The sequence below is a fragment of the Phasianus colchicus genome, chromosome 6 (genome assembly GCF_987193195.1).
Source record: "Phasianus colchicus chromosome 6, bPhaCol1.hap1.1, whole genome shotgun sequence".
Taxonomy (NCBI): Eukaryota; Metazoa; Chordata; class Aves; order Galliformes; family Phasianidae; genus Phasianus; species Phasianus colchicus.
This window is the reverse complement of record NC_143441.1, coordinates 23,134,292-23,149,441: the sequence shown is the minus strand read 5'-3', so window position 1 is coordinate 23,149,441 and position 15,150 is coordinate 23,134,292. Positions and strand designations below refer to the sequence as shown.

At 39.9% G+C, this 15,150-nt stretch overlaps 1 long non-coding RNA gene across 1 annotated transcript; it reads left to right on the top strand.

Moving 5' to 3' along the window:
- Nucleotides 1-3,919: 3,919 nt before the first annotated feature.
- LOC149917492 (uncharacterized) lies at nucleotides 3,920-11,035 on the top strand. Its single transcript, XR_016467480.1, has 4 exons — nucleotides 3,920-4,023; nucleotides 4,287-4,517; nucleotides 9,270-9,328; nucleotides 10,818-11,035. It is a non-coding gene; the product is annotated as an uncharacterized LOC149917492 (long non-coding RNA).
- Nucleotides 11,036-15,150: the final 4,115 nt, after the last annotated feature.

Below are 15,150 nucleotides of genomic sequence, written 5' to 3'. Positions count from 1 at the left end.
CTTAATGTTTAACAATAAGGAGATGGTAAAGCAATACAGGCAAAAATCAACTCTTATAAATAATAGTATTTGTGGATGTATGATTTAGTATCTTAAGGTACACCTTGAGTCTTTTGCAATTGGTTAAACCAGACTTTCTTTACATATTCCTGGAAGTATCAATATTTGTTTTCCCTTTTCATCCTTCACACAAAAAGAAAAAATAGGAAAAACTTGTTTATCAGAACTGGCCGCCCAGAGAGGTTGTTGTCTCCTTCTGGATGCTTTCTTGTGTAACCCACTTTAGAGAACCTGCTTTAAGAGGCTTGGACTAATGATCTCCACAGTTCCCTTCCAACCCCTAAGATTCTGTGATTCTATGAAAGTGTGTCATCTGCATTTCTGCCTTTGGTATGTTTCTAGGCTATGGAAGTGATGGATGTGTTCAAAAAGTTAGATAAAGATATTGAAGTATCCACCTAGTGGGGGAAAAAGTGAGTGGACTCAAAAATATCCAAAAAAGGAAAAGCTCTCCTGGGAATGGAAACACAAAAGCTCTCTTCAGAAACCAACCATACTGGTGACAATCCATCCGGAAAGAATGATATGTGCTCATAGGTGTCATCTGATGACATCTGCCAGGGTGAGTATGTGTGAGAGTAGCTTTTATGTAAATACAAGGAGAAAAAAAAAAAAGATTTAAGAAGTAGGCAAAGAACTTATAAAACTGGGTGATTGCCCAGAATTTGAAAAAAAAAAAACTCCTGTGGCCATTCCCAGACTGTTCTGCTTGTGAGAGTTTACTAACAGGTGGTTTGTTGAGACATGAGTTGTGGCATGTTTGAAGATATGTTTGTGATTTCTTTTTTAAAATTCAGTATCCTGTTTTGAAAAATTCTGTTCTTCAGCAAAGATTCAATCTGTTCTTATCTCAGTTACTTTCTAGTTGTACTGTTTTAATCTGCTGGTCCTAAGTGGTGGTCTCATAGATCTGATCCTTCAAACCACAGCATCACTGTTCTTACCCATTCAGATGCCTTCTGAGAAAGCAGTTTTTCTGTCCTGGGTGTTTATTGTGCCCAAGTGCCCTGGATTTACAAGACAGCATTGCCTGCATTTATTGACTTCTTTGATTCTGCTACTGAAGAAGTCCTTCTCATTCAAATTCTCATGCAGTTTTCTGTGGTCTCTATTGCACTGAGAAACAGATCACCATCTGGCTACTTTTTTTGGTAACAATTCACTTTCCTGACACTGTCTTTAATGAAACTGCTTAGGCCATCCCTATCAGATTTCAAGTTTAAGAATAGTGAGGGCTTAAAGTGTACATCAGGGAACATTTTTTATTTAAGAACATATTTTCTGTACATTCAGGAATTCTGTGGAAGAAGAGTGTAGCTTGAGATATGTGGAAGGCAAAGGAATGGATTTAGTAAAGTCATACAAAGAAAGCAGTCCAACCTGTCCTTTTTTTTTCTTTCCATCTCCAGGTGCAAACCCATTTGAAGACATGGAGATCTAGGTAAGCTTCTTATTTGCTTCTGATGCAAGAATCATGCAGGCATGCTTAACTAAAGAAAAAATGAGCTCCCAACTGAAATGGACCATACAGAGCCATATATGTAAACATACCAATATGTGATATTTATATATATGCTTGTATGTATGTACCCATACATACATGAGTGTATATGAGTTTATTTTTACTAAACAGATTGAAGCCCTCTGGAATGGTCTGTCATTAAAATGGAGTATGCGTTACCATGGAAAAGTTGGCTAGGGTTTATTTTCAGCAGAAGATTCAAGTTCTAAATTTCTTCCTCCCCCACCATATTCATGGTAAATTGGGTGGATGAAAAGTATAAGGCCATAAGTGCTACAGTGTGAAGAAATGTTTAGACTGAGCATTCCTCTGCTTGGCATAATGCAGGTTTCCTTTGTACTATTTTCTACCTTTTGACTAGATGAGGGCCAGAGGGCAATTTTCTCCATGCTCATGTAATCTTGTGCCCCCTGTGACTAAATAATGGTCATTATACAAACTATACTCAATTGTATAGAGTTCTGTCGCTTTATACTTAGGATTACTATTCCCTACAGACAATAGTGAGAATACCAGGTTAATACAGCTGTGACCTCACTGTGCTCAATTTAAACTCAGGCCTCACAAGGTGAGAGACTTGTGCATTTACCCACTGAACCAATCAGTTAAAAAACTGATGTGATATCTACCACATGTTGCTCCCTTTTTTACAAGGGAATTGCTCTGTACCCCCTGTAAGAGTTTCTAAAGCTCAGTAACAATGCTGAGCATCTATCAAAATGTCAAAAGGTTCATTATCTTAAAACCAAGGGAACAGATTTCTGCAGGCTTTTTCTAATACCAGCAATAAGGCCACTGTTGAGAGCTCGCAATTTTGCTTGTTGAAATTCTAAGGGTTTAGTGAAGTGCTTCAGAAGAAGTAATATGCATTGCACAAGTGATAGTGGAATTAATGGGGGCATTATCATTCTTTTTCCTTTCTGCTCTGCTAATTTTCCTATCTCCTCCCCTTCCGCCATTCATTCTCCCCCAATTATTTATTTTACAGAGAAAAAGCTTCCACTATAGACTCTGGAAGATTTCATATCTCTTTAGGACAAGGGCAGGAGATGGTTGTGGACGAGGACTTGATAAGGCTGCCAAGTATGGCCACTGGCTGCTTCTCCAAGTCAGTGTTAAATGGCCTCTCTGAAGGCAACTGTACACTCGGTTGGAGGGATGTTCCCAGATTACAAACAAAATATGAAGAAGGTTACAGCAAAAGTTTTAAACAGCTAATAATCTTGTTCTTTTTTCACTCTTAATTGTAACAGGATAAACATTATATTAATAGACTGTATGCTATATTTTTCTTAATGTTATCCTTGCCCTCCCAGGAGGAGCAAGAGAGATAACAGAGAAAGCCTCTGGTGAGTAGGTAGGGCTGTTCTCAGGAATATGCTTTCCACACATATGCTGTCCATCACTGGACAGTGATGGAGACCTTAACAAAATGGGTCTGACTAGCTCTTGGGAAGCTGCATAATTACTATTGGAGAATTGCTCATCCAAGATAGCAACAACAGCTCTGATCAGCTCTGGAGCATTGCAAACTCTGCAGCAGACAGAAACCCCATGCAATGCCCTAGCAAACTAAATGACATATGACAGTGTTGACAGGAGCACTGCAACTACCAGTGCTACTGAAAGAAGGTAACAGCAATAGTAGAGGCAACAGGCATGAAAGAACACATGAAGTTCCACTAAACATAAGCAAAATCTTCTGTACTGTGAGGGAGACAAGCACTGAAGACCCCTCTTTGGAGATCACTGCATGGAGAGAGAAGATGGGGCGATTATTTTCTTGCGCAGTGTGAAGAGTGAGAGATGGCTGAGCTGCAATTTGAGTTAAATTATTAGTACTGTAACAAAAAGGTGTAGACTGTGGGCTAGTGAATGGGTGAAACTCACACAGCTCCATTTTAAATCTTGATATTTCCATTATTTCCTAGCAGGTCATTTGGAGATAAATTCTTTACATTCATAAAGAACTTCTTCTTCTATCTGTCAGTGACATTCCATTCACTTTGTATATTAAGAATAATAAAGATTCTGATGTGGTATGAAACATTTTTATGTATGATAGCTGTAAACATTTGCCTTTACCTAGCACTTCTTCAGTCACGCTCCTGGTATGTATTGGACATGTTTTGCCTTAGGCCTCATGTTCTACAGAGAATTTAAGTTACATTCAAGTGCTCTACCACTTCACACTTATTTTTATATGTGAGTGTATGGGAACTGCTGAGTCACGGCCTGAACCTCTGATTGATCACCTGAGGCGAGCAATGAGTCAGCCCTGGGAGCACAGGTGAAAGCAATTCACCTGTGCTGCAGGAAGGGGTGGAGCCTGGCTCCACCTCTCCTAGACCCATTTAAGAGCTGACTACCAGTGGGGAAGGATCTCTCTCTCTTGGGAAGATCCGCTCCACTGGTCTTTCCTGAGTGAGCCCACAACATGGGTGGACATCCTATTTATTCTCTTTGTCTCGCTGTGCCTAACTCTCTTGCTTATTTCATTATTATAACATCTTAATATTATTTGATTGTATAATATTCCTTTATATAATTATCATTGATTATACAGTGAGTAATGCTATTATATCACTCAACTCTAGGTTTATAATTTCATTAGGTTCAAAATCAAGGCCTGGAACAAAAACAATGTCTTGAGGATAACAAATGTATTTGTTATCTCACAATAAACTTATTGGTTGTTTTCCAGCAGAGTATTTATGTGGCAGCTAAGTGGCTAGGAATCTTGGAAAAACTCCTTGAGCAATACAGTGAAGAAAGTCACTCTGATTTCCATGTCTTCATTAGTGCTGAACCAGCACCAGCCCCAGAAGAGCACATTGTTCTTCAAGGAATACTTGAAAACTGGATTAAAATTACCAGAGGAACTCCTACAAGGATGCTAGCTGATCTATACACTGCCCTCTACAGTTTTGGCCAGGTGAGAGCAAGATGGACTTTCTTCATTCATGTTTTATTTACTCCTTTCTCTGTGGGGAGAACTGATGGTGTTGATGACTAAGGTGTAGCAGACCAGAACTTTGGGGTCTTTTTGCTAGCTTCTGTTTCCAAGGTAAATGGTAGCCATGTGGTACAGTCTGCCACATGCCACCTCTATGTTTTCCATTCATTTCGGGGGGAAAGTTGTGTTAATAGCACATACATACACATCCATAAATATCTAGGTATGGATGTGCATAGCTATGTTTATAAAGATAGGAAAAAAAAGGTATGTTTATTGTACCAGCTGTACCCAGTGGTACAGTCTTTTGAAAACACTTGACCATTTGATGGTACCCATCAACTTTGTTCAGCTCTTAGTTATTACTAGGTTAGACAACATCCATTCTCACACAAAATAGATTTATGCATCCAGATATTCTGGCATTGCTTCAGTACCCTGTGTATGAATTCTTGTAGTTAGGCATAAAGAAGGGAATTTATGAGCAAGAGTTACATACTGCTCGCTGTTTTGTCTTTCACTCTTCTCCTGTGTGAGCACTGCTTGATAGGAGAACGTAAGCAAAGTGAGAGGTAGAAATGTAGAAGACCTGGATGGGCTCCGCCTGCTTCCCTCTAAGACTGGTTCTCCTTACTCTGAGGAACTTATAGACAGATCTTCACATTTGGTGCAAGTCAGGAGGGAGTACTGGAATAGCAAGTTTCATGTCAGCAAATCATACCATGATAAAAGCAAACAAAATGATTTACTTTAGCCACCTATAAAGTATTCAGGCTTCTCAGGACAGTGGTCATGGAACCAAGCCTGTCAGAGCTCAAGAAGCATTTGGGCAACATGCTCAGAAATACGAGTTGAATTTTGGGTGGTCAATGTGTGGAGCCAGATATTGAACCCCATTATTCTCGTCCATCCTTCCAACCCTGGAGATTTGCTAATACTATTAGCACGTCTTTATGTGTATGTAGGATACATGAAGGCAGAGCCTGGATGCAAGCAGGGTAAGAGTTGCTTCTAAAAGAAGCTCTGTCAACCAATACCTGGAAAAGCAGAGCTGTGCACTAAAGGAGCTGTGTCACAGCTGCTGTAGCTACAAAGGCATCAATTATGGCAGTATGAGAATAGCTGTAGTTTTGTGATTAACCAGACATCTTCTACTGCTGTGATGTTTTTCCTTTTTATATACATAACTAATTATAGAAATGCTTTTAATGGCAAGCTGAAAGAAAAGGCTAGACAAAATTTTTAACAAAAGCAACCCATATGCATTATTGTCCCACTTCAGAGTATTTTCAGTTCAAAAAATACATATGTGTGTTTTAATTAGCTCATTACTAAGCTTGGTACTTTGGAATCACTCTCACTCCTTACTCTCCCTCGCCCTTATTTCGAGCCATGAATGTTTGAAACTTACTGCAAGTTCCCATGCAGACATTATATTTAACACATCTCTTGTCAAGGTATTTTAATTTTTTGGAGGAAAAAACAGTATTGAGAAAATGAAACTACACCTTACCTAGTTGGAATAAATTTCATGTTTTGTTTCTTTAGGATGGAAGCTTGTCTTGGATTTTTAATGGTTAAACTCAAGGTTGTGACTTGAGCACAGTTTTTTCTTTGTCAGACAGAATCTTCACTTTTGCTCAGACTTTGCAACCTGTTGTTCAGTTAACAATGACTTGTTTTAGTTTTGGCAGCCAAGAGTTTATCCCTCTGAAGTTTCTTCCACACATCTATGCGTTTATGGGTATCAAAAGTTGTATTTGTTATGTCTATTTCTTCTAAAATTTAAAGGTAGAACATAGAGAACTGTCAAAGAGTCAAGAATTAATTTCTGCAAGATTTATGGGGAAATGCCAAAATATCTCAGTTTTAAGACTAGCTAGAAATCTTCAGAGAATTTTACTCAGAGTTTTTACCAGTACTACAAAAAAGCAAAAGCAAAAAAACTGTGATTAAATTTCACTTTCAAACATGACTGTTTCAGAAATGGTGTAAAATCTGAAGGAACAATATGTTTTTCAGACAATGTCAAACTTGCATATTTTCTACCTGGAATGAAGCCTGTGGGTGGTTTATGCAAAGAAACTATAGTGGTTTTTATTTACAGATTTCTACTTAAACTCCCTATATTTATTAGTTTTAGTTCAACAGATGTAATTCCTAAGGGATGCTTGTAAATAAAAAGGTAACCATCAACTACTTTGCTTCCAGGAAAGACTGCCCCGAACACTGTGCCATAGTTGCTCATCTTTGTTTCTCTCTCTTCCAAACTCAGGCCAGTGTGCATTCCCTTTCAGCAGCTGAGGCAGGCACAGCTATCAATAACATTGCTGGCTGTTAAGTGGATAAATGTAATCCTTTTTTTCCTTTGGCAGGATACCCTTGAACTGTGTGGCAAAGCACAGGAGTTTAAGAGCATCCTTTTTTCATTATTTTCGCACTCGTGTTGCCAGCAGAATCTTCTAGCCTTCCAGGCTGCAAACATAAATATACCCATTCAATACTAGAGATCTCACTGTTTGCATCACAGTCCTCTGCAACTACTTAGGCAATCACAGAGAGGTCATACACAGTGGTCAGTTAAACACAAGCCAAGGTTAGTTTGTCCCAGTCACCTGTTCATACTGAATAATGGGGGTATAGCTTTTATCTGAAGCAGTTATTTAAATATCTGGCATTATGAGGTTCTGTTGCTGAGAATGAAAATAAACCAGATCAAAGCTTCTTCCTTATTTTTTTTCCTAGTGGTGGGTGCCTGAACTTTATAATATAGGTCAAACCAGTTCCACATCAGTAGCTAAGGGGGTAAAAAATGCCCTTCATTATGTTAACAAAAACAGTGGTTTACATGTGCATATATGCCAAATTCATTAGGCAGGTAATGAAGCATTTGCACAAATGTAATTACATAGAGCAATTCTGACAGTTCATAACACTGCATTAATAATCACTACAATTAGTTCTGATGATGGAAGCAATTTACAGCACGTCACATGTATAAATAATGGTGCATTTCCTGCATGTGTCATTATTATGTATTAAGGATGCCACCTTGTTGTGACTTTCTCAGTAATGTTCCCCTTGAGTCGAAGTTAAGGGTAGATGAGTGATTTTATTTCTGAGCTACAGCATATTTTACACTTGTATAGTTTAAATACTCAGTTGAGGTCATTTATGTAAGTTCTGTAAATGCAGTGTCTAAATAATTGCAATAATTATTTATTGCTGAATAATGTGGTTAGTACAGAACAGGTCCTCCTGTGGTCAGAATTTAATGAAATATAAGAGATATTTATAGCTTTAAAGGAAAAAAAAAAAAATTACCCCTTGGTGATATGCTTTCCTCTGTATCTCTAAACATGCATTTACTCTTAGAAATTAATTTTCCTTTCTAATTTTCCCCCTACTGACCTTTTTTTTTGCTAATAGGACACAAAACTTGTTTTCCTTTCTGTAGTACTTCGTGTCACTTTGAAATAATTGTTTAATTTTATGGTGATGATTTAATAATGTTTCCCATTTAGAAAACAAGTCTTTAAAATCAGCTGATTCCAACTTTCAGTTATCTTTGCTAATAAATCTTACTGCTCTTTAAGCTTAGTTCTTTTCAAACCACACTTCATAAGCTTGATAATTAATTCTGCTAATTAAAGAGAGGGAGGATTCTGATGGCAGGAAGGACTAGAAAGGTCTGTAAGAGCAAGAATTATTTCAGCTCTCCCTTTGGTAATAATGCTTATTGGCCCTTTTCATTGTAGAGGTTAGTGATTCATTACACTGTGGCTTTATCAGCATTTTTTTATCTTAGAAATTGTAGAGGGAAGAGTGAAAGACTTTCCAAAATGCAACTTCATATGCATATGCACATGTGCATATGTGTGCATATGTACATATTGATATAACTCCCAGTTTGGTACCCTTCGGGAACAAACTTGTTTCATACAAGTAGGGATTGAGCAGAGTAGCAGAAATGCTGAGTCACGGCTTGAACCAGTGATTGAGCACCTGGTGGGAATGCAGGGCCAACCCAGAGGAGCTCATGTGCAAGCAATGCTTCTCAGTGACCAGAAGGGCTGGAGCCAGGATCCATCCCTTCCCAGCCCTCACTTAAGTGTTGGCAGTGGAGGGTATCTTGCTGGAGGTCCCTATCTACCTGAGATCTTACAAAGGTAAGCAGATTTTCTTCTTTTTTGTTTCTGCATCCATGGCTGCTGCACAGGGCTTGTTCTCATTTGCTGCAGCGTCGGATTGTGGCACCCCACTATTATTGCAGTACCTTCCATCACATTACAACCAGGAATAATAGACTAGAAAGCATTATCTAGCCCATCAGCTACTGAAGAATGTCCCATCTCCTATCATTGTTGGCATCAGTTTGTGCTGTGAATGAATATTTAACATTCTTGCATCTCAGTTGGACTTAACACATTTTCCCACTGGAAAGATGAATTCTGCCACACTCATCACTGGCAACGATGGTAAAGTGCAGGATGCCTGACCTTGCCTCAGTGTCCCACTTTTTCCCTCCACTGTATTGTCCATGTATGCATATACTTGGAGCTGTTTGGTGTTGAGGGGGATGTGAGCTCTAGTCTCTCTGTATTTATCCAGTGAGCAATGGCTTGGGCCTTTCTGAATAGAAACAGACCAATTTTTCATAATTACAACAGCAGTTATGCAAACCTGACAGCCCAAATAATTTCTAATACAAAGCCCTCACTTTTCTTGCAGCAGTGAAAATGTCCCTCTTATGAGCTTTGATTATTCCCATGTAATCTACGCTTCTAAAGGTATGTGTCTGAATGAGCCTGTACAGAGTTAGAATACTGATACACTTTTCCAAAATACAAAGGGAAGCAACCATTCCTTTAGAGAAATATATTTTAAATGTTAAAAGCATTAAGTGTGCTTCTATTGCTGACCAAAAGACGCGAGTTTATTCTGATGGCGAAGATGTTCCATTTTAAGCCAAAGTTGTTGTTGTTTTTCACAAGGATCCTCTGCTTGGGCTTCTCATCAGCAATGAGTGACGTTGCTCATTACGTCCTGGTGGCCTTTTTTTCCCCTCCATTCTCTTCCAACAAATTTAAAAGAAAGATGGATTTAAGTCTCATGTATTCCAATTGAAATAAAGTTGCAGCAAGCATACTGGAATAGCAGCAGCTATTTTACATGTTCTGTTCTGTCATATCATGTAATATTTAAAGCCTATAATTAAAATTTTTACTTGAACTGTTGGGAGGCAAATATTGCCCCCAAGGGCGTAAAGGTTCCTGTTTGGAAAGGCTTCATCACAAACTGGCATATTTTGCAAACCAAAGGGTAGCAAAAAGAAGCTTCAAACTCTGTGAAGCCAAATGAAGCAGAAAGACAGTAGTTCCTTGAATAAAATGTGTTACTGCTGCTAATCACAAAGCATAATGGCAACATTATGGCTGGAGTTCTACAATAAACATAATGCTTATGTGATGTGGCAGTAATGGGATTAATATTAATTCAATTTTTACTGAATCTTTTGAATAAATCCCAAATTCAAATGAAGTAGAATTTCAGTTACTTGGTGTTTCCTAGAGAGGCAATATAAAAGGCTGCAATCAGATACAAGTTTTTTATTTCTCCTCTAAGAAAGGCACAGTAGGTTACCTTCCTGTCACTCATGAGGATTATGTTTTTAAAGATCTGCATGGGAAAATGCATTCACTTGCTAATGAGTTATTTTCTCTTATACCATGCAGTGTTTTGAAAATGTACTTTTCTCCTTAAAGATTTTTAGGAGGGATAAGCTAGAAAATATGACATTAGGCTCAGATGATACTGCTTTACACGGTCAGACAAATGTAGTCATAAACTTGATATTATTACTCAGGTATTTATAGGTACCTCTTGCTGAATTGAAAAAAATAGAAAGAAAGCCAGGAAATCTGTACTTCAGTGTAGTTATGTTCTAAACAACAACAAAAAACAGAAGTGAGAATACTTAACTATGTAGCTTTGTGGAAGGAAACTCTGGATTTTCTTTTGTTTCTCACAACAGTATTTATTCTAGGCAGCTTTGATTTTATTCTTTTGAAAACTGATGTTGTTTCACCTAATGATCTTGGGTAGATTCTACAGGAGAATTTGAGTTATCTCTTTGGTGGCCACACCACCAAAGCCTGGGACTGCAGGCTTTGCTTCATACATTTGCCAGAATTCATCACCTTGTCTGTGTTAATAACTTTCAAACCACTTGAATGTGTATACATAGTTTGTTAAACTCGAGGTAAATTCGTCTTTCAGGACTGGAACCTTCTGGGGAAGTCCACAAGCTTTCTGGTCTTTGTGGTCCCACCATACCAGAGATGTGACTGTCTGTTGTGGAATAAATTACCTGACTTGAAACGAGCACAATGATTCATCAGAAGATTTTGTCTGCAAGGGTTTGTGACTTGGCACATTGCTTCTTTAAATACTTTTGCAAGCACTTACTTGGCAACTTCGATTCAGTGTTTTGTAATGCTGCTTTATATAGCCAGCCTAGTCACATAATGGTTCAGTGTATTTAGGTCTCAATTTTCCTATTTTAATTATTTTGTTTTCATATGTTACTACTTAGAAATGCCTGGGCAGATATAACCATATCTTTTTATTAAGCTGCACTTTAATTGATAGGTTCCCCTGATACAGCAGTCCAGAGTGGCACAACCCTCAACACTTCTATCTAATTGCTTAAATGTCTTTTTCTCTGAATAGATAATAGGATGGAAACATTATACATTTTCTTTCATTTTCATGTTCCCAAAACAGGGAGAACAGCTTATTAGTGTGTGCATCGTTTTTCATGGCTCTCTCACACATCTGTTTCTGTAGCTGCAGCTTTGTCAAATTGCCACCAGCTGATGTATACTGCATGATCTGAACTTTGCCTTTGAGTTTTGGTCCCGGATGGCAGTGCATGTAGAGCAGCTAAGAGTGTAAGGTGCAAAACTGCTAAAGCTGCTTCTATTCAGAAACAAAGGGCAAAACTTCTAAGGGTACAAGAAGAAAATTCTACTTTTAATTCTAAAACTCTTGCACGATAAATACTTTAATCTGTTTTCATATATGAACATCCACATAGATCTGTGTATTCATCCATATTCATCCACATTTTATACAGATAAGAACAACCCTAGCTGTTTCCCCTCTGCTGCTGAACTAACCACTTCAGAGCATTTACTCCATACAATTTGTGGAAATCACCTGAGAGCTTTTTCTAATGCCTTTCCAGACTTGCTATTTTTCTTTGTCCAAAGCTAAAAAGCTTTTTTGGAAGAGAAAAAAAAAATAGCAAGTTACGTTGGAGCATGCCATTTGCTGAGCCTGGCTAGCTTAGGGAAAATGTACTTTTCACCCTTAACTCTGCCATAAGTTCTGGGCAATATCAGTTTGCTCACATGTCCCTGTCCTTAACAAGTGGGTTTTCATATGTCAAAGAGCCACATGCAGATTAACGCAATTGGAAGGAACTATTCTGAAGAAGAGGCCCAAGAGGAAGTTGCCATGGAGATGCGGAGGCTAAACACTACTGTACTTGTGACCTCCGCCAGGATGATTTCTCCAAATGACAGCGGAGGTCGCGGGGGCACACGGGGGAGCTGGTTCTGCCTGTTCCTGCTCTGCATCCAGCCCCTGGGTGAGTAAAGAATGACTGCTTCCCTTTTAGGCAGTCCATTAACCTTCACAAGCCTGAACTTTCATTCAAATAATTGTAAAATAAGTATAGGTGGTGAAACCTGAGGAGAATCACTGCTATTTGTATGGCCTTTGGAAAGTTTAGAGACCCAACCCTGAGCAGGGATCTGCTGCTGTTTCAGAGAATTAGATTGTATCTTTCCAAGCTCTCTGCTGTAATTGGAAAATGTTACAGCACCAGCAAAAACAGAAACTTGTGTGCACTGGCTGATGGTCAAATGAATGCAAACAGGACAGATGTGCATGCATCTCCATCGTGGGTTTGCTGGGGAGATTGCCTTCTCTTTTACTCACCCGTGTTGCTGCTGAATTCCTTTAGCTGTAAAACCTTTTGCAAGTGTGTTAGAATTAAGCAGCACAGGTCAGCTTTGCTGTCCCTCATCTGAGGTACAACATAGGGACACAGTGGTGGTGGATCCTTGCTCAGAGCTCAGTGGGCTGCAGCTCCCTCCGGCTGCGTGTGTGGCTCCAGGAGTGCCAGCACAGAGCAGTAAGTGCTGCGGCCTGATGGCATTGGTCTTTCACTCAAGGTGAATAACGGCTCTTTTCAACACCCAGGCATTGCTTTGAAGTGGCATCTTAAGGCACAGCTTATTGTGGGTGAGGTTAGTTGTGCTGGCTCCAGTGTAGATAAATGGCTGGTTGCAGAACCAAGATTACTTCAGAAATAAGTGCTTCTTGGTATTATTTTGAGAGTAGCTTGTTGTCGACAGTTCTAAATGCCAAAAGCCTTTACATTTTATTGTGAATTTGTGGATAGGACCTTGCATTAGCAAGAAATGTCTCCTGTGAAAAGCACCTCTTACAGTCAGAAATAGTTCACAGCAGCAATAACTTGCAAGTCTAGCCTAAATCCCAGATAGGTCTGTGTCGAGTTCGGAGAAGTTCTGAATCCAGTGAAGTCCTTACAGCACAGGAGCTGGGAGACTGGAAAACAAGTATGACTGCTGCAGCTTTTATCCTGTTCTATCATCAGTCAGAGGGCAGGACCCTGCAGAGGACCTACCAAAACAGCGCAGTTAATAGTATCTGTTTCAGTATTGAGCTGGTTGATAACTTCATCTTCTGCTATGAAAGTTATCATCAGAGTCTATCTCATGGAGGATAAAGCATCAGGACAAAACTTCAATGCAAGACACCTGCATTTGGAGAGAGGGAATGGAGTTGCATGTTTTTTCTAGTCCAGCTTTTGGGTGTCAACAGCCAGGCAGAAAAGAAGGGGAGGGAGATCATCACATAAAGAAATGACCTAAAAGATGAGCATCTATATGCAAAATGGATTGGGATCACTACTTCTGACAAGCCAAGAATTGCTCAAATATCATATACTCTGGATTCTCTTCAGATCATTCATCTTTTGCCCCTTACTAGATTTCCATGGAGAGGAACAAGCATGAGTGTCTTGGAATTTTCTGAGGCTTCTCATTGGTGGAGATTTTTAGGCTGAGGTACTAAATGAGCTTTTTGTCTTGGTCTTCACTAGCAACCAGGATTCTTGTATTTCTCACGTCCCTGAAGCTTGCATCCCTGGGCCTCTAGGTGGGAACCTGGGCACTAAAGTCCTCCCTCCTTTCCCACCTCCCCCCCCCCCCCCCAAATCTGCTGTAAGGGCTGAGCAAGTCTGAGACCTTTTGAGACTAAATGTATACAAGTCTATGGGACCAGATGACATGCATCCAAGATCCTAAAGGAGCTGGCTGATGTGGTTGCTGAGCAGCTATTCATCATACTTCAAAAGTTGTGGCTATCAGGCAAAAGTCCAGGCCAGGACTGGAAAAAAGGAAACATCACTCCTGTTTACAAGAAAGGGAGGAAGAAGGACCTGGGCAACTACAGGCCAGTGAGCCTCACCTCTGTGCCTGGGAAGATCATGGAGCAGATCCTCATAGAAGACATGCTAAGGCACATAACAGATGAGCAGGTGATCTGAGACAGCCAGCATGGCTTTACCAAGGGAAGGTTATGCCCGATCAATTTGATCGCCTTCTGTGATGGAGTGATGACATCAATGGAAGGCGATTGATGTACTCTACCTGGATTTCTGCAAGGCTTTTGACAGGGTCCTGCATGGTATCCTGGACTCCATCAGAAGAGGGGTAGGGATCAGGAACAGGGAAGTGATTGTCCCTCCCTACTCTGTCCTGCATCCTGGTCTGGATGGGCATATTCTGAAAAACATGAGAACTTGCTAACAGTATACCTCAAATTGTGTACGGCCTCCAGTAGCACCCTGATGATAACTCCTGAGCTGAAAGGTGACCAGACTGACATCATTCCCCAGAGATGGGCAGTGAGGGCCTGTTACAGACCAAACAGTGAAACACTTCCCCTTATACACAGAGGCAGAAGAGGGTGGGGACATGAGGGCTGGTGGGCTGACTGCAGCTGCTGCTCTCTGGGCTGAGGTCCTCAAACAGTGTTTGTTTTGTGCCACAGGCACATCATCCTCCAAACATTCAGTTCAGAGCTCCTTTTCCTGTCAAGAGACGGGAGCATTTAAGGACCGCATGAAAGCTAGAATGTATTTTAACACTGGCTTGTTCGCGTAGGGACCCAACTAGAGAGGTGCAGTATGACTGTCTGCAGACAGCAATGCAGTCTTGCTCCCTTGACAGGAAGCTGGAGGTTGGTTTGTTTTGTAGCACGCAGAACTTTTTGTTTCTAAACACTTGCATCAGTGCTGTTAAAGGGGAAAAAAAATGAACTGATTAAAAAAAAAAGTCAGTCAGTCCTAGGCTTGTGAACAACAGGCCTGAGAGGATCACATTAACAGCTCTGACATCAAAATACTGTTCCAATACTGAACTACTGTGATTGTTATTTTTAAAGCTGTTATGCAGGGCACGGCACACACACAACAACTTGCCTTTGGCCAAGATGTGCTTGATTGTAGAAGGTA